We start from the raw sequence: 17,390 nt of genomic DNA on the forward strand, positions 1-17,390 counted from the left end.
GTATACTGACCATAACTAACAGTAATATCTACACCTGTATACTGACCAAAACTTACAGTAATCTCTACACCTGTATACTGACCATAACTAACAGTAATATCTACACCTGTATACTGACCATAACTAACAGTAATATCTACACCTGTATACTGACCATAACTTACAGTAATCTCTACACCTGTATACTGACCATAACTAACAGTAATCTCTACACCTGTATACTGACCATAACTAACAGTAATATCTACACCTGTATACTGACCATAACTAACAGTAATATCTACACCTGTATACTGACCATCACTTACAGTAATCTCTACACCTGTATACTGACCATAACTTACAGTAATCTCTACACCTGTATACTGACCATAACTTACAGTAATAGCTACACCTGTATACTGACCATAACTAACAGTAATATCTACACCTGTATACTGACCATAACTTACAGTAATATCTACACCTGTATACTGACCATAACTTACAGTAATATCTACACCTGTATACTGACAATATAATTATGTAATTACTACAAGTGTATTTACCGTATACAATACACCTGTAAACAGACCAGAGGTAATCAGTACACCTGTTTAAGAATACAGGTAATCAGTATACCTGTATACAGAATACAGGTAATCAGTTCACCTGTATATAGAACACAGGTAATTAGTACACCTGTACACAGAACACAGGTAATCAGTGCACATGTAAACAGAATACAGGTAATCAGTACACCTGTAAACAGAATACAGGTAATTAGTACACCTGTACACAGAACACAGATAATCAGTACACCTGTAAACAGAATACAGGTAATCAGTACACCTGTAAACAGAACACAGGTAATTAGTACACCTGTACACAGAACACAGGTAATCAGTACACCTGTACACAGAACACAGGTAAGCAGTACACCTGTAAACAGAACACAGGTATTCAGTACACCTGTAAACAGAATACAGGTAATCAGTACACCTGTACACAGAATACAGGTAATCAGTACATCTGTATACAGAATACAGGTAATCAGTACACCTGTATATAGAATACAGGTAATCAGTACACCTGTACACAGAATACAGGTAATCAGTACACCTGTACAGAGAACACAGGTAATCAGTACATCTGTATACAGAATACAGGTCATCAGTACATCTTTATTCTGTATACAGGTAATCAATACACCTGTATTCTGTATACAGGTAATCAGTACACATGTATTGTGTATACAGGTAATCAGTACATCTGTATACAGAACAAAGGTAATCAGTACATCTGTATACAGAACACAGGTAATCAGTACATCTGTATACAGAACACAGGTAATCAGTACATCTGTATACAGAACACAGGTCATCAGTACACCTGTATACAGAATACAGGTAATCAGTACACCTGTATATAGAATACAGGTAATCAGTACACCTGTACACAGAATACAGGTAATCAGTACACCTGTACAGAGAACACAGGTAATCAGTACATCTGTACACAGAATACAGGTAATCAGTACATCTGTATACAGAAAACAGGTAATCAGTACACCTGTATATAGAATACAGGTAATCAGTACACCTGTACACAGAATACAGGTAATCAGTACACCTGTACAGAGAACACAGGTAATCAATACACCTGTATTCTGTATACAGGTAATCAGTACACATGTATTGTGTATACAGGTAATCAGTACACCTGTAAACAGCATACAGGTCATCAGTACCATCAGTACACCTGTATACAGAATACAGGTCATCAGTACACCTGTATACAGAACACAGGTCATCAGTTCACCTGTATACAGAATACAGGTCATCAGTACATCTGTATTCTGTATACAGGTAATCAGTACACCTGTATACAGAATACAGGTAATCGGTACACTGTATACAGAATACAGGTAATCAGTTCACCTGTATTCTGTATACAGGTAATCAATACACCTGTATTCTGTATACAGGTAATCAGTACACATGTATTGTGTATACAGGTAATCAGTACACCTGTATACAGAACACAGGTAATCAGTACACCTGTAAACAGAATACAGGTCATTAGTACACTAAGTCTTGTAAACAGAAAACAGGTCATCAGTACATCTGTATACAGAACACAGGTCATCAGTTCACCTGTTTACAGAATACAGGTAATCAGTACACCTGTATACAGAATACAGGTCATCAGTACACCTAAATAACAGACGTGCCCATCAGTATTTAATGTAGCCATTCTTTGTCATTGTTGTTAGCAGAGTTATTCTAGAAATATATATAAAAACAGCTTGTTGCAGAATGTTGTTGTAGCCTTGATCTTTAGCATTTGCCTGTATAAACCTTTTTAGTGTTGCCAGTTGAACGACAGTTTGTATGTAGGTGTTTGATACAGAAATGAAATGCCATGTGTAATGTTATAGATCACAATTCATTTATAGGAAGACAATTTCATGTTAATGACAATACCCCAACACTAAATCGTGTCATTTGCAGGATTAGCGGACATAATTTCATCAAAACTATGCATTATACATTTAATGAAATTATCTATTGTGCTACATCCATATATTCTGTATCTGCCATTCTATGATGGATCGTTTGTCTGTAAATATTTCTACAAACAAGGACAAATTGATGACCTAAGTCCTGTCATGCCCCAAATTAATCAGTTTATCCAAAGTTTGATGTGTATTCATTGTTTTAAGTGACAGACAAGCTGTGAGATGTATGTTGAGGACTGGTTGTTATAGACAGTGACTGAGGTAAGCTGTGAGATGTATGTTTGAGGACTGGTTGTTATAGACAGTGACTGAGATAAGATGTAAGATGTATGTTGAGGACTGGTTGTTATAGACAGTGACTGAGATAAGCTGTGAGATGTATGTTGTGAGCTGGTTGTTATAGACAGTGACTGAGATAAGATGTAAGATGTATGTTGTGGGCTGGTTGTTATAGACAGTGACTGAGATAAGCTGTGAGATGTATGTTGAGGACTGGTTGTTATAGACAGTGACTGAGATGAGCTGTGAGATGTATGTTGAGGACTGGTTGTTATAGACAGTGACTGAGATAAGCTGTGAGATGTATGTTGAGGACTGGTTGTTATAGACAGTGACTGAGATGAGCTGTGAGATGTATGTTGAGGACTGGTTGTTATAGACAGTGACTGAGATAAGCTGTGAGATGTATGTTGAGGACTGGTTGTTATAGACAGTGACTGAGATAAGCTGTGAGATGTATGTTGTTGGCTGGTTGTTATAGACAGTGACTGAGATAAGATGTAATATGTATGTTGTGGGCTGGTTGTTATAGACAGTGACTGAGATAAGCTGTGAGATGTATGTTGTGGGCTGGTTGTTATAGACAGTGACTGAGATAAGATGTAAGATGTATGTTGTGAGCTGGTTGTTATAGACAGTGACTGAGATAAGCTGTGAGATGTATGTTGTGGGCTGGTTGTTATAGACAGTGACTGAGATAAGATGTAAGATGTATGTTGTGAGCTGGTTGTTATAGACAGTGACTGAGATAAGCTGTGAGATGTATGTTGTGGGCTGGTTGTTATAGACAGTGAGATGAGCTGAAGCTGTGAGATGTATGTTGTGGGCTGGTTGTTATAGACAGTGACTGAGATAAGATGTGAGATGTATGTTGTGGGCTGGTTGTTATAGACAGTGACTGAGATAAGCTGTGAGATGTATGTTGTGGGCTGGTTGTTATAGACAGTGAGATGAGCTGTGAGATGTATGTTGTGGGCTGGTTGTTATAGACAGTGACTGAGATAAGCTGTGATATGTATGTTGTGGGCTGGTTGTTATAGACAGTGACTGAGATAAGCTGTGAGATGTATGTTGTGAGCTGGTTGTTATAGACAGTGACTGAGATAAGATGTGAGATGTATGTTGTGGGCTGGTTGTTATAGACAGTGACTGAGATAAGCTGTGAGATGTATGTTGAGGACTGGTTGTTATAGACAGTGACTGAGATGAGCTGTGAGATGTATGTTGAGGACTGGTTGTTATAGACAGTGACTGAGATAAGCTGTGAGATGTATGTTGAGGACTGGTTGTTATAGACAGTGACTGAGATGAGCTGTGAGATGTATGTTGAGGACTGGTTGTTATAGACAGTGACTGAGATAAGCTGTGAGATGTATGTTGAGGACTGGTTGTTATAGACAGTGACTGAGATAAGCTGTGAGATGTATGTTGTTGGCTGGTTGTTATAGACAGTGACTGAGATAAGATGTAAGATGTATGTTGTGGGCTGGTTGTTATAGACAGTGACTGAGATAAGCTGTGAGAGGTATGTTGTGGGCTGGTTGTTATAGACAGTGACTGAGATAAGATGTAAGATGCATGTTGTGAGCTGGTTGTTATAGACAGTGACTGAGATAAGCTGTGAGATGTATGTTGTGGGCTGGTTGTTATAGACAGTGAGATGAGCTGTGAGATGTATGTTGTGGGCTGGTTGTTATAGACAGTGACTGAGATAAGATGTAAGATGTATGTTGTGGGCTGGTTGTTATAGACAGTGACTGAGATAAGCTGTGAGATGTATGTTGTGGGCTGGTTGTTATAGACAGTGAGATGAGCTGACTGAGATAAGCTGTGATATGTATGTTGTGGGCTGGTTGTTATAGACAGTGACTGAGATAAGCTGTGAGATGTATGTTGTGGGCTGGTTGTTATAGACAGTGAGATGAGCTGTGAGATGTATGTTGTGGGCTGGTTGTTATAGACAGTGACTGAGATGAGCTGTGAGATGTATGTTGTGGGCTGGTTGTTATAGACAGTGAGATGAGCTGTGAGATGTATGTTGTGGGCTGGTTGTTATAGACAGTGAGATGAGCTGTGAGATGTATGTTGTGGGCTGGTTGTTATAGACAGTGACTGAGATGAGCTGTGAGATGTATGTTGTGGGCTGGTTGTTATAGACAGTGAGATGAGCTGTGAGATGTATGTTGTGGGCTGGTTGTTATAGACAGTGAGATGAGCTGTGAGATGTATGTTGTGGGCTGGTTGTTATAGACAGTGAGATGTATGTTGTGGGCTGGTTGTTATAGACAGTGAGATGAGCTGTGAGATGTATGTTGTGGGCTGGTTGTTATAGACAGTGAGATGAGCTGTGAGATGTATGTTGTGGGCTGGTTGTTATAGACAGTGAGATGAGCTGTGAGATGTATGTTGTGGGCTGGTTGTTATAGACAGTGAGATGAGCTGTGAGATGTATGTTGTGGGCTGGTTGTTATAGACAGTGACTGAGATAAGCTGTGAGATGTATGTTGTGGGCTGGTTGTTATAGACAGTGACTGAGATAAGCTGTGGGATGTATGTTGTGGGCTGGTTGTTATAGACAGTGAGATGAGCTGTGAGATGTATGTTGTGGGCTGGTTGTTATAGACAGTGACTGAGATAAGATGTAAGATGTATGTTGTGGGCTGGTTGTTATAGACAGTGACTGAGATAAGCTGTGAGATGTATGTTGTGGGCTGGTTGTTATAGACAGTGACTGAGATAAGATGTAAGATGTATGTTGTGGGCTGGTTGTTATAGACAGTGACTGAGATGAGCTGTGAGATGTATGTTGTGGGCTGGTTGTTATAGACAGTGACTGAGATAAGATGTAAGATGTATGTTGTGGGCTGGTTGTTATAGACAGTGAGATGAGCTGTGAGATGTATGTTGTGGGCTGGTTGTTATAGACAGTGAGATGAGCTGTGAGATGTATGTTGTGGGCTGGTTGTTATAGACAGTGAGATAAGCTGTGAGATGTATGTTGTGGGCTGGTTGTTATAGACAGTGACTGAGATAAGCTGTGAGATGTATGTTGTGGGCTGGTTGTTATAGACAGTGAGATGAGCTGTGAGATGTATGTTGTGGGCTGGTTGTTATAGACAGTGAGATGAGCTGTGAGATGTATGTTTGAGGACTGGTTGTTATAGACAGTGACTGGGGTAGGAACATGTAGATATATGGAACTATTGTGTCTGTTGTGCCAGTCATCTCCAACTCATTAAATATAAATGATGAACCTATTAAAGAATTGGCAACTCTGTAGGTCACTTTGTAATTAGTACATTTAGTAATGACCTGTGGTCCAATACATTAAAGGCTTGTCCAGGTTTGTACTGTTCAGCCAGTCCATCAGGGAGATACATCTCTATAATTATCTATCATAACACAATCATACAGACTCATTACACAGAAGCAGTCTTATACTGTGGCCATTCATATTATTTTCTGTTTACCTGTTATTTTTTGTTTTTTAAACACCATTATTTGTGTGTTTTATGATATTTTCTGTTTACCTTTTTTTTGTTTATTGACACCATTTTTTGTGATGGTAGGAACCCCACTAAGGCAGTGTCCATAAATAACAATTACAGTGTTGGCTCAGCAGTGGAGCCGGTGATCATTCTAGAGTTAAGACTGTACAGGTCACATATGTTGTGAGGAGTAAAATAAACAGCTAGAAAAGTAATAGTGAGAGAGGGTGATTGATGCTATTGTTGTGTAATAAAACTGTAGCTACTTTTGTGAGGTCTCAGTAACTGGTAAGGGTCAGATTTGCTTTCACGATGTTGTACTCATAGTTATATAACATGAAGTTAGTTCAAAATTTTTTAGTGTGGTCAGAATTTCGCGTGAACTTAAATGAGAGTTTGGAGACCTTTTTTTCTGTAACATTCCTAATGTGTTCAAGTTTACACAGCAAAAATCTCTGTATGTATTAGTGTATTTAATTGGTATCATATTTTCATATAGTAAAATTAATATAACCAGTGCAGATATTGTCAATGTTTAAAGCAGCGTTAGTTGGCAACTTGTAAAGCTACAATATACTCTCTACTACCTTGTTATGACCTTGAAAAGGTAACACGTGTCTATATACACCTGGTTTGATATATAAGGACGTCCCTTTTGTGAATGGCTACCTGTTCAATGGGTATAAGTATGAGTTTGATTAATGTGCTTCACGACCTACAAATTACAGGTGTAGGAGGTAGGATGGTACTGTAATGATTACTTAGGTGACACCTGCTGCTACAGGAGCCAGTGAAATTGAAATCTGTATCGCCAGTACCTGTGTACGAAATAACTCCGACTGCCTTCATCTACATATAAATGGAATGGAGAATAAACCTTGAGTTGACTCATGATTTCCTTTTCCTAAAGAGAAGTATATGTACATTTTTAAGTTTGAAAAAAAGAAGTAGAATGTTGATTTTTTATCTAAAATCATGTTATATTAACTTGTGTCTCACTGTAGTGAGTCTAGATATTGACTGAATCTCCTTGACCTGAAAGGATTATGATACTAGTCATCAGTTGATGAGATAGTCCACCATACGTGTACATACTCCCACTACCCAGGTAAAATATTCAGCAGTATACCACTTTCAATGGAATACCAGTGGTAAATATTGGTGGTATTGAGTTCTATTTGTTATCACCAGAAAATTAAGGATATCAATGACAATCTGCTGGAATACTATGAACAGTCAATTGAAGTACCACTGACAATTCACTAAGTACCACTGACAATCCACTGATCACCACCGACAATTCACTGAATCACCACTGACAATTCACTGAATCACCACTGACGTTTCACTGAATCACCACTGACAATCCACTGAATCACCACTGACGATTCACTGAATCACCACTGACAATCTACTGAATTACCACTGACAGTCCACTGAATCACCACTGACAGTCCACTGAATCACCACTGACAATTCACTGAATCACCACTGACAGTCCACTGAATCACCACTGACAATTCACTGAATCACCACTGACAGTCCACTGAATCACCACTGACGATTCACTGAATCACCACTGACAGTCCACTGAATCACCACTGACGATTCACTGAATCACCACTGACAGTCCACTGAATCACCACTGACAATTCACTGAATCACCACTGACAGTCCACTGAATCACCACTGACGTTTCACTGAATCACCACTGACAATCCACTGAATCACCACTGACAATTCACTGAATCACCACTGACGATTCACTGAATCACCACTGACAATCTACTGAATTACCACTGACAGTCCACTGAATCACCACTGACAATTCACTGAATCACCACTGACAATCCACTGAATCACCACTGACAATTCACTGAATTAATATTGACAATCCACTGAATCACCACTGACAGTCCACTGAATCACCACTGACAATTCACTGATCACCACTGACAATTCACTTAATCACCACTGACAATTCACTGAATCACCACTGACAATCCACTGAATCACCACTGACAATGCACTGAATCACCACTGACGATTCACTGAATCACCACTGACAATCCACTGAATCACCACTGACGTTTCACTGAATCACCACTGACAATCCACTGAATCACCACTGACGATTCACTGAATCACCACTGACAATCTACTGAATTACCACTGACAGTCCACTGAATCACCACTGACAATTCACTGATCACCACTGACAATTCACTGAATCACCACTGACGATTCACTGAATCACCACTGACGATTCACTGAATCACCACTGACGATTCACTGAATCACCACTGACAGTCTACTGAATCACCACTGACAGTCTACTGAATCACCACTGACAATCCACTGAATCACCACTGACAATCCACTGAATCACCACTGACAATCCACTGAATCACCACTGACGATTCACTGAATCACCACTGACAATCTACTGAATTACCACTGACAGTCCACTGAATCACCACTGACAATTCACTGATCACCACTGACAATTCACTGAATCACCACTGACAATCCACTGAATCACCACTGACAATGCACTGAATCACCACTGACGATTCACTGAATCACCACTGACAGTCTGCTGAATCACCACTGACAATTCACTGAATCACCACTGACGATTCACTGAATCACCACTGACGATTCACTGAATCACCACTGACGATTCACTGAATCACCACTGACGATTCACTGAATCACCACTGACAATGCACTGAATCACCACTGACAATGCACTGAATCACCACTGACGATTCACTGAATCACCACTGACAATTCACTGAATCACCACTGACGATTCACTGAATCACCACTGACAATGCACTGAATCACCACTGACAATTCACTGAATCACCACTGACGATTCACTGAATCACCACTGACGATTCACTGAATCACCACTGACGATTCACTGAATCACCACTGACAGTCTACTGAATCACCACTGACAGTCTACTGAATCACCACTGACAATCCACTGAATCACCACTGACAATCCACTGAATCACCACTGACAATCCACTGAATCACCACTGACAATTCACTGAATCACCACTGACAATTCACTGAATCACCACTGACAATCCACTGAATCACCACTAACAATCCACTGAATCACCACTGACAATTCACTGAATTACCACTGACAGTCCACTGAATCACCACTGACAATCCACTGAATCACCACTGACAATCCACTGAATCACCACTGACGATTCACTGAATCACCACTGACAGTCTACTGAATTACCACTGAGAGTCTACTGAATCACCACTGAAAATTCACTGAATCACCACTGACAATTCACTGAATTAATATTGACAATCCACTGAATTACCACTGACAGTCTACTGAATCACCACTGACAATTCACTGATCACCACTGACAATTCACTGAATCACCACTGACAATTCACTGAATCACCACTGACAATTCACTGAATCACCACTAACAATTCACTGAATCCATATTGACAATCCACTGAATCAATATTGACAATTCACTGAATCACCACTGACAGTCCACTGAATCACCACTGACAATTCACTGAATCACCACTGAGTCCACTGAATCACCACTGACAATTCACTGAATCACCACTGACAATCCACTGAATCACCACTGACGATTCACTGAATCACCACTGACGATTCACTGAATCACCACTGACGATTCACTGAATCACCACTGACGATTCACTGAATCACCACTGACAGTCTAATGAATTACCACTGACAATCTACTGAATCACCACTGACGATTCACTGAATCACCACTGACAATTCACTGAATCACCACTGACAGTCCACTGAATCACCACTGACAATCTACTGAATCACCACTGACGATTCACTGAATCACCACTGACAATTCACTGAATCACCACTGACAGTCCACTGAATCACTACTGACAGTCCACTGAATCACCACTGACAGTCCACTGAATCACCACTGACAATCTACTGAATCACCAGTGACGATTCTCTAAATCGCCACTACAATTTACTGAAATACCACTGACAATCCACTGGATCATGACTGATGAAACGCATGATAATATAAAACTTGTATTATTCCACAAAGATACTGTCTCTATCCGGTTATCATCCTCACATTGTTAAGTACCATACATGCTTCAGTACTTATTACAGTTTCAATAGGGTGCATTCCTAATTCAGGACTTTAGCTCGATCTAGTTTTTGCTTTCCATAGGGGAAATTGAGGTAATTCCTTTAAATCGCTACAAGTCATAAAGTTATGAAAGGATTTGAACCCAATTTGGTCAGAAACATCATTGGGGGAAGGGGAACAGATTTTGCATAAATGGTGACTCTGACCCCCGGGGGGGGGGCCAAAGGGGCGGGGCCCCATAGGGGAAATAGAGGTAATTCCTTTAAATCGCTACAAGTCATAAAGTTATGAAAGGATTTGAACCCAATTTGGTCAGAAACATCATTGGGGGAAGGGGAACAGATTTTGCATAAATGGTGGCTCTGACCCCTGAGGAGCCAAATGGGCGGGGCCCAATAGGGGAAATAGAGGAAATTTCTTTAAATCGCTACTAGTCATAAAGTTATGAAAGGATTTGAACCCAATTTGGTCAGAAACATCATTGGGGGAAGGGGAACAGATTTTGCATAAATGGTGACTCTGACCCCCGAGGGGACAAAGGGGCGGGGCCAATAGGGGAAATAGAGGTAATTCTTTTAAATCGCTACTAGTAATAAAGTTATGAATGGATGTTCTAAAAACAATTCTTGAGGTCTTTCAGGCCCTTAGAAAGTCTTGACTTCGTTATTTCTTTAAAGCAGTTGGGATCCCCACACCATAGCCATATATAGCATTGTTTGAGATTGACAAATAAAACGAATTGAACATGAACATGAACATTATTTTGACACTTGGTCTAATCCAACCAGGTGAGCGATACAAGCCCCACGGGCCTCTTGTTAGCATTATAAGGCCTATCTAATGATGGAACTTTAGACTAGATTTAGTGCATATTGTAAAGTTGGCATAAATAAGGTTACAGAACCCGAACTGTATTATAACTGATGAATTATATTCTAACTTAGATTCTAAATTAGATTCTATTATAACTCCAGAAAAAATTATATCTTATTTGTATCCTGCCAAGATAAATCAGCTCACTTCCAATTTCATTTAGAATCTTACAGAAACATGTATACAATCGTATCAAAATAGCGCTGAGCGTTTCACATTGCAATTGATTCCTAAATGTATATCAGCCAATTTATCGGCTTTAAACTAACAAGGTTACTGTTTTTTGCGTTAAACAATAATGTTCGTTTACAGTACTTGCAGTACTTTGATTCAGAATGGTATTTTGTAGAATTCCAGTTGACTACCGGTGGTAATTACTAGTGGTAATTATTGTTAAAATCCATAGAATATCCTTGGTACACAGTATTCACTGAAATACCATAAATATCCTTAGGATACTGTTGTATCCAGCCATTGTTAGCATGCTAACATCTCCCACTCATTCTATATCCTGTCATTGTTAGCATGCTAACATCTCCCACTCATTCTATATCCTGTCATTGTTAGCATGCTTACATCTCCCACTCATTCTATATTCTGTCATTGTTAGCATGCTAACATCTCCCACTCATTCTATATCCTGTCATTGTTAGCATGCTAACATCTCCCACTCATTCTATATACTGTCATTGTTAGCATGCTAACATCTCCAACTGATTCTATATCCTGTCATTGTTAGCATGCTAACATCTCCCACTCATTCTATATCCTGTCATTGTTAGCATGCTAACATCTCCCACTCATTCTATATCCTGTCATTGTTAGCATGCTAACATCTCCCACTCATTCTATATCCTGTCATTGTTAGCATGCTAACATCTCCCACTCATTCTATATCCTGTCATTGTTAGCATGCTAGCATCTCCCACTCATTCTATATCCTGTCATTGTTAGCATGCTAACATCTCCCACTCATTCTATATCCTGTCATTGTTAGCATGCTAACATCTCCCACTCATTCTATATCCTGTCATTGTTAGCATGCTAACATCTCCCACTCATTCTATATCCTGTCATTGTTAGCATGCTAACATCTCCCACTCATTCTATATCCTGCCATTGTACAACAAAGTATCTTACATCATCAGTTAACTCCATTGTTCAAAATTTCATCCTATCAATATATCAATACCAACTTCACATATTCAATTATCCATTTATTTTTAGCTGACAATTCTGATATTTAACTGGTGACCTGACTACATGTATATCTGATTGTCCTCTTGATCTAAATATCAGGTATACAGTCAAACTAATAATGGCCTCTTAACAGTAAGTTTTTCAGCCCAATTAATGAGGGCCTGTTAACAGTACAATGTACAGTCAAACTAACGAGGGTCTGTTAACAGTACAATGTACAGCCCAATTAATGAGGGTCTGTTAACAGTACAATGTACAGCCCAATTAATGAGGGTCTGTTAACAGTACATTATACAGCCCAACTAATGAGGGTCTGTTAACAGTACAATGTACAGTCCAATTAATGAGGGTCTGTTAACAGTACATTATACAGCCCAATTCATGAGGGTCTGTTAACAGTACAATGTACAGCCTAATTAATGAGGGTATGTTAACAGTACAATGTACAGTCCAATTAATGAGGGTCTGTTAACAGTACATTATACAGCCCAATTCATGAGGGTCTGTTAACAGTACAATGTACAGCCTAATTAATGAGGGTATGTTAACAGTACAATGTACAGCCTAATTAATGAGGGTCTGTTAACAGTACATTATACAGCCCAACTAATGAGGGTCTGTTAACAGTCCAATGTACAGCCTAATTAATGAGGGTATGTTAACAGTACAATGTAAACCTTAATTAATGAAGGTCTGTTAACAGTACATTATACAGCCAAGTTAATGAGGGTCTGTTAACAGTACAATGTACAGCCCAATTAATCCATTTAGAAAACTTCTTCTCCATAACCAAGAGGCCTAGAGACCTAATACTGGGCCTACTAGCATGCTGGAGTGAAGGGCTACCAAGTTATTCAAAGGAATGAAATTGTCAAATATGATAAAATCTTTTAAATTACTTCTTTTCAATAACAAAGAGACCCAGGGAGTTGATATTTGGTTTGTAACATGCTGGAGTCAAGGGCTATCAAGTTTGTTGAAATGAATGACCTTGACCTTTCAAGGTGAGAGCAATCAAATAGGCTAAAATATTTCCATGACCTATTTTCAATAACTGAAAGGTCCAGAGACTTTTGATATTTGGCTTTTAGCATTCTTGGATAAAGGCTAGTAAGTTTGTTCAAATGAATGACCTTGATCATAATTTAAGTTTGAAAGAGTTAAATTGGCCAAAATATTTAAAAGAAACACCTTTTCAAATACCTGCCAGGCCCTGAGATCTTATATATGGTCTCTGATACAGTTGTTCTTAGTTATGTTTATTTATGAAAAGGATCACTGGATAGCAGGTGAGTGATTCGGGCCCTATTGGGCCCTTGTCGTTTACATACCTTTATGTAGTGATAACAACCCAGAGGCTTTGGTTAAAAGACTGAAGATAATATTGGCAGGTCAGAGAGGTAATTAAGGAAGTTTTTGTATATTTCAATAAATGCACACATTCTCTTTACCTGAAAAATGTGAGGATATATACTTATTAGGTTGAATATGGTAACAGGAATAATCAGAAGAAGGAAAAAAGTAGAAAAGATACCAAATCTATAGAGATGACAGTAGGTGCTAAGATCTCTCTGGGATCACTTGTTATTCAAATTAATTAACTCCATCCATATCAAAATTGTGATAGAAGTGAGCAAGGTAAAGAGATCCCTTAGAGGGACGTCAATGGGATAAATCCACCATTGATTGTTCAGTTGATGCCTGGAGATTGGTTTATGCACTTTTTTGGTGTTATTAACACCCAGAATAGTTACAAAGAGAATTAATTACAATATTGTTTCTAAACCGATGGTGGTTGTGCAGAGAAATACTCCATCTCCACTGCAGAATGGTCTGACATTTCTGACAAGGAATCATTACTCTTATGACAACATTCCAATCCTTTTGGGAAATGAAAAGGTCTCTCTATGATTACTATGATAAAATCAAAATCATGTCCCTTTGAAGCATGCATTAAATGGCTGCCTCTGTAAACTATATTTGACAGGGCACCTGCGGTAACATAATGTACAATGTGTACATCAGTGGATGTGATGTGGAATTCTTAGAATTCTAACCCAGATAGTATCTCCTGGATTATAAAATCCCCCGTAATAGACGCCCAGTTCCAGACAGATCCTTGTCTCAGATTAGGTGCTGCTTGTAATGGATTTCAATTTGTAAAACAGGTATTCCTGATACGGCTGCTGAAGGTGGAGCAGAGCATGGTATCCATACATTAGTTAACAGCGTGCCTCATGTGGGTTTCAGCAGCTCAGATCTTAAGTCATATACTATAGTGGCAGCATTTTGGAATCAATTATGCTAATTCAAAAGTAAACGAACAAATATCTGTGCCATTTAATGTGTAAAATATGGTGTGTTTATCAGAAAAGAAGACATCTCTTAGAAAGCTGATAGATTAGACGATGAAGTCAATGCTGTAGCATTTCCATTTAAATACACAAAAATCAGTTGTAAATCCTTGGGGTTTGATTATGACATGCGATGAAATAGGATATGTGATTGTGCAGTTCAAATATGTGTTTTTACTATGTCATGAAAAATCTGATGAAATACTAGTAAATAATCAAATACCATTAGAATTATGTTTGAATTCAAACATAATTCTAATGGTATTTGATTATTTACTAGCCTTAAGGCAAGAAATATTTGTAATTCCACGAAAGGAAATATTCAAATGGCCAATATGAAACCAGCTAAATTTGTAAATGAGAATGAAACCATGAAATATTCACATTTTTTAGTTGTGAAGATATTTATACAGAGTATTATGGTCCTTATAGGTACAACACAATCATGCATGTAAAAATGCTTTTGAATTAAATTTAGTAAAAAAAAAATCAAAGCTTTTAGCCAGGGGTAGCTGTTACAAAGCAAAAGACTCTAACCGGCCTTTCTAGTCACTCAGTTTTCCACACTTTTCTCAGCCAATTATGCTTCAAGATATGTTGATGAAAGTTGTTATGTTACTCATGAGTAGCTACAGATCATGCAAGTTGAGATTCAGGGGTTTTGGGTCAAGGTCAAGGTCACTGTTACTATTTTAAGCTGGGGCCGGAAGGGGACTTGTATTGCTTTAGCAATACCCAGCACTACTTGTTTTCCAAGACTCTCCATCCAAATCTATATTTTGCCAAATTTGTTCAAATGAATGACCTTTCAAGGTCACATTAGGAGCCAAATATGCTAAAATCTTTCAAAGACTTCCTCTAAATAAGAGGTCCAGAGACATGTTAATGGGCCTGTAATATGCTGGAATCAATTTCTTACAATTACTTGTTCAAATGAATAACCTTGGCCTTATATACCTTTAAGGTACGTTACAGCAAGTAAATGTGACGAAACCTTTAAATGACTTATTACCTGAATAACCAAGAGGCCCTGATATTGGGCCTGTAACATTCTCGGATTGAGGCCTTCCAAGTTTGTTCAAATTTTCAAGGTCACATAAGTCAAACGTGTTTCCATCTTTAAACAGTTTCAGAGCTAAAATGTTTGTGTTAAAACGAATGACATTACTTTCAATATCACAGAGATCAAAAGTGCTAAAACCTTTTAACGGCTTCTTTTCAATTACCTAATATTAGGTATTTAGCATGCCGGGGTGATGGGCTACAAAGTGTGCTAAGATCTTTCAGCAACTTCTCAATAACCACATTGTTCAGGATCATGATATCTGGCCAGTAGCATCCTAGGATGAATAAGTAACAAGTTCGTTAAAATTAAGAACCTTGACTCACTTTCTTTTTATTTAAATATGCAAGATCGACTGCTGGGTCCATGATAGAGCCAAGAATATGCATGGTTGAGGGGAGGGGGGGCTACAAAGTTTGTCAAAATCAATATACTTGGCCTACTCTCATATTGAAATTAACGGTATTCAGCTTAGTAGCCACATAAATGACATATATTAACTTAAAAGTTATAAAGCATTATAATTTGTAGCAGATGAGCGATACACACACATTGGGCCTCTTGTATTGATTTTAAGTTAAAATTATGGTTTCATCTGCATTTCAAACAATAACATTTTGTTTGATAGAGATGTAAATAAACTTCAGGAAATAGTGACTTTTTGTTATTAGGCGATGTAAACAAGTTTCATTGAACATATATATATATATGTATATATAAAAAATGTTGAAGGTGACAGAATGCAAGTAATGTATATCAAAAAATAGTAATTGTCAATCCAAGGCGCTACATTTTGCACAAACGGTTTCACTCCTTAGATTCTCAAGTGCATAGTCTTATACTTTATTTACATCACTATGCACTTGAGAATTTAAACAGTGAAACCGGTTGTGTAACGCCTTGGATTGTCAATTACTAATTTTTGATATATATATATATATAGTTTCATTTTGTTGTAAGACAACTTAATGGAATATTTATACATGATACCTTGGTACTATGTATACATATCAAGGCAGTTAGCCTCTAGTGTAGAATTTATTTGATAGTTAGGTGAAAGCTGGCTGGAAGTTTGATACTGCAGAAGTATAGATCATTTATCACAAAGAATGTCCTCAGGCAGAGACAGAAGATACATTTGACTTTTTTAACAGTTTTTTTTAGATTTAATGTTTACAATACTCCATAGATTAATGGATGTTCAGCATTCATATGAGTTTAAACAGGCTTTACTCAAACCTCGATTTCTACATTATCACAGCTAGTTACGTCCATTATAGCAGTTTACCTGATTTACTGAACCTTTTATAGACAGGTAAAATATAGGATAATGTGTCCTCCACTAAACACCTGATCACTCCACTCATTTTCAGTATATAAAAATCAAAAGGTCACCGATTGAATGAATGTCAGACATTATTAACAAACTTTCCCACAGAGACTTGTTAATTATATCCATGTACTGGTACCAGTCAGTTTAAG

General features: G+C 38.2%; 1 protein-coding gene across 1 annotated transcript in view; it reads left to right on the forward strand.

Moving 5' to 3' along the window:
• The window catches only part of LOC117324132 (rap guanine nucleotide exchange factor 4-like), a 150,062-nt gene that overhangs the window by 78,727 nt on the left and 53,945 nt on the right, over window positions 1-17,390 (forward strand).

Source organism: Pecten maximus, chromosome 3 (assembly GCF_902652985.1).
Source record: "Pecten maximus chromosome 3, xPecMax1.1, whole genome shotgun sequence".
Taxonomy (NCBI): domain Eukaryota; kingdom Metazoa; phylum Mollusca; class Bivalvia; order Pectinida; family Pectinidae; genus Pecten; species Pecten maximus.